The sequence below is a fragment of the Gekko japonicus genome, unplaced genomic scaffold, assembly GCF_001447785.1.
Source record: "Gekko japonicus isolate JY-2015 unplaced genomic scaffold, Gekko_japonicus_V1.1 scaffold717, whole genome shotgun sequence".
Classification (NCBI taxonomy): domain Eukaryota; kingdom Metazoa; phylum Chordata; class Lepidosauria; order Squamata; family Gekkonidae; genus Gekko; species Gekko japonicus.
The window spans coordinates 419,427-423,514 of NW_015164204.1; positions in this window are offsets into that span (position 1 = coordinate 419,427).

The following is a 4,088-nucleotide window of genomic DNA, read 5'->3' on the forward strand; positions in this document are numbered from 1 at the left end:
GTGCTTCTTTAGGTATTAAAAACTGTCCCCAGAAGCACATGAAGCTGCTTTATACCGAATACGACTGTTAGTTGATCTGGTGCAGTATTTCCTATTCTGACTGCTAGCAGCTCTCTGGAGGGTAAGGGTCTTTCAAAATCCTATACAGAGATGCCAGGAATTGAACCTGGGACTTTTAGCGTTCTACCATTGAGCTCAAAGCAAAGCAGCCATGTGCAGAAATCACAGTCATACCTGCACAATGGGGCTTTCCCCTATTCTATCACTCATGAATCAGCCGCCCTGAGCCTTCGGGGAGGGCGGGATAGAAATGTAAATAATAAATAAATAAATAAATAAATAAATAAATGAATGAATGAATGAATGAATAACTACAAGGGAAAACCATGGGTGTCCTCAAGACTATGGTTTTGAAGCTGTATGTGTCTGTTACTTGGGAGCTGGTCCCCAAATACAGCATGCAATGTACGAGGGGACCCTAAGGTGTTGAGAGGATAGCAGTAGGAGCAGACATGGCAAAATTTCAATCCCTTGCTACGCAGCAAGACTGATCGCTGCTGCTGCAGGAGCCTGGAGTAGTTCTGTTCAAGGGGGGGGGCAAGGGAAAGCAACAGAGTTCCCTGCAGAGCAGTTCACAAGCCTGACTTGGAAGCTGTCATAGAGACACAGGCGCATTCTGTTACCTAGTGGGGTGAGGGGCAATGGCTCAGTGGCATAAGAGCGTTTGCTTTGCATGAGTCAAGTCTGAGGATCAATCCCCCTAGGAGCTTGAAAAGTACTCAGAAACGTGGAGTGATTTCAGCAAGAGTACTTTAAGCAGGAACAAGACAAAGTAAGCCGGCTCACAGGCCGGTTTATATGCACTGGAAAACCCACAACCAAAACACAACCCCTACTTCCTACTGGCTATTTACAGTAGCCGAGAGTCCCATAGGCTCTCAGCAGCGGACCTGGCCCTCTGATTGGTGCGGGCTAGGATCCGCTTGGCTATTGTTCTCTTGGAGTGAAGCTTCAGGCTTTTGCATGACCGCATGGCCCAATGGTCACGCACGTGGTCATGGCGAGTACATTACACTCCTCCCCCATAGTCCAGACTACCCACATACATAGTCCTGGAGGTATGCTGGGGGCACCCGGGTTCTTGAAGAACGACGTAGCTCCAGAGCTGGCGTTGTGGATGCTGCCGCTGGTCTGGCCGGTGCTGGCGTTGTGGATGCTGCCACTGGTCTGGCCGGTGAGCTAGGAGATGGTGCAACCGGTGGTGGCGATGATGGAGGTCCAGGAGCGCTGTTGGCTGGGACCAGCCCAGGGGTCTGTGTGTTGGGCTCTGGGGAAGGTGTTTCTCCGGCGTCCGGAAACTCCAGGTCCTCGGGGTCGTCCGGAAGAACCCGCCGCCGTAGTTGGTCTATGTGGCGGTGGAGCAGTTGGCCGTCCTCGCAGGAGACCTCGTACGACCGTGGTCCTCTTACATGCAATACTCTTGTCAGGATCCAGGCGGGTCCTTTGGCGTAGTTCCTGGCGTAGACCGGGTCTTCCGGGAAGAAGCCCCGCGCGGCTTGAGGTGCTTCCGTGGCGGGTTCCTCCTCGGGAGCTCGGTCCGGGTGCAGGCGATCCAGCCGTGAGGTCAAGCGGCGTCCCAGTAGTAGTTCGGCTGGGCTGTGCCCCGTCTCTGTGTGGGGTGTTGTGCGCTGGCCAAACAGGAACGCTGCCAACTTGTAGTCCCAGTCTTTGCTCTCTATCTGGCGCAGCGCGTCTTTGGTGGTGCGCACCATGCGCTCCGCCTGCCCATTGGTAGCCGGGTGGGGCGGACCTGACGTGGCAGATTCTGTAGTACCTCGTGAAGTCCTGGAATTCGCTCGAGGTAAATGCCGTCCCTTTGTCCGTGACGAGGGTGTCCGGGAGACCTTGGGCGCTGAAGATGTGCCACATCGCCCGGATAGCTGCCTTGGTGGATGTTGACGACACGGGCACCACCTCCAGCCACTTGCTGTAGGTGTCCACTAGGATGAAGAATATTTGGCCCTGGAACGGCCCCGCAAAGTCCAGATGTAACCGGGACCAGGGTTTGTGTGAGGACTCCCAGGCTCGGGCTGGAGCTCGCGGGGGCTCGGGGCGAGAGGACTGGCACGGCTGGCATTTCTTCACCTGGTCCTCGATGTCCCGGTCCAGGCCTGGCCACCACACGTAGCTCCTGGCCAGCACCTTCATGCGTACCACCCCGGGGTGTGCCTCATGCAGTGCCGCCAGCACCCGATCCCGGAGTGGTGTGGGGATCACCACTCTCCCTCCCCACATTACACAACCTTTGTGTGCGGACAGTTCATCTTTGTGGGAGGCATAAGCTGTGAACTCTGGCCCCGCACTGGCCACCCCCTTCTCACCCAGTCCAGGACGCGGCAGAGGATCGGATCCCGGGTGGTGTGACGGGCCACTTCTCGCACGTGGACCGGCTGGTCGGGTAGGCTCTCCAGAAGCACAATCTGGTGGGCCGGAGCCGGGTCTGGACCAGTTTCTGGCAGAGGTAGGCGGCTCAGAGTGTCCGCATGTCCCATCGCTTTCCCGGGACGGTGGAGGAGCGTGTAGTTGTATCCAGCCAGGAAGACGGACCACCTGATTACCCTTGGCGAGGTCATCTGGGGGGTCTGACGGTCCGGGGCGAGCAGACCCAGGAGAAGGTAGTGGTGAAGGGCCGGCCGTAGAGGTAGTGGTGAAATTTTTTCACCCCGGCCACTATCGCAAGCACCTCCTTATCAATTTGCACGTAATTGCGCTCGGCTGCGGACAAGGTACGGGAGTAGTAGGCCACTGGGACCTCCCGACCATCCGGCAGCTTGTGCCCCAGGACCGCCCCGACCCCGTACGGAGAGGCGTCACAGGCCAATACTACCGGCAGATCCTCGTTGAAGTGGGCCAGGACCGAGTTCGAGATGAGAAGCTCCTTGACTGCTTGGAATGCCGCAGCTTGCGCCCGTCCCCAGACCCAAGGCACGCCCTTGTCCAGCAGTCGATGGAGGGGTTCCGCTACTGCTGCTTTGAGGGGAAGAAAGGAATGATAGAAATTTAAGAGACCTAAGAAGGCCTGCAGTTCCGGTTTCGACTTGGGCGCCGGAGCATTTGAGATCGCCGCCGTCTTTTCTGTCGTGGGGTAGATTCCCTGGGCGTCCACCGCGAACCCCAGGAACTCCACCTTGGGGACCCCGAGGAGGCATTTTTCTCGCTTCACCTTCAGCCCGGCCTGGTCGAAACGTTGGAGCACGGCTCGGAGGCGGTCGGCGAAAACGGCGGCGTTGGGGGCGGTGATGAGTACGTCGTCTAAAAACGGCTGTACTCCCGGGATACCTTTTAAGAGAGAGTCCATGAATGATTGGAAATCCCCGGGGCCACGGAAACCCCGAACTGGAGCCTGTGTACTCGGAAAGCCCCCTTATGCGTGACTATAGTTTGGGCCTCCGCTGTGGCGGCGTCCACCGGCAGTTGCTGGTAGGTCTGCGCCAAGTCTAGTTTGCCGAAGATGCGGGCCCCTGCTAGTGCGGCTAGCACGTGGCTGACCACCGGTACCGGGTACGCGTGGTCTTGAAGTGCCTTGTTTAAAGTGCACTTATAGTCCGCACAGATCTGCACATCCCCATTAGGCTTGACGGGCGTGACTATAGGTGTCTCCCAGCGGGCGGACGCCACCGGTTCCAGAACACCGGTTCCAGAACAACCGGTCCAGTTCCGCCTCGATCTTGGGCCTCATCGTAATGGGTGGGTGTCTGGCTCGCATCCTGATGGGGCGGACCGCGGGATCCAGGTCTAGGGAGATGGGTGGTCCCGTGAATCTGCCGAGGGACCCATCGAAAACCTGCGGAAACTCATTGCAAACGTCCGTGAAATCCACTCTCTGTAACTGGTGGAGCCCCCCGATGGTTAAGCCCAGTGGCCTGAACCAGGACATGCCCAGGAGGCTGGAAAGCCGCCCGCCCACCACCAGTATGTCCAGGCACCCCTTGAAGTCCTGGAACTCCACCTTGAACTTGCCCCAGCCCCGCACAACCACCGGATTCTTATTGAAATCCTGTAATTTAAAGTGTGGTTTGCGCAGAGGG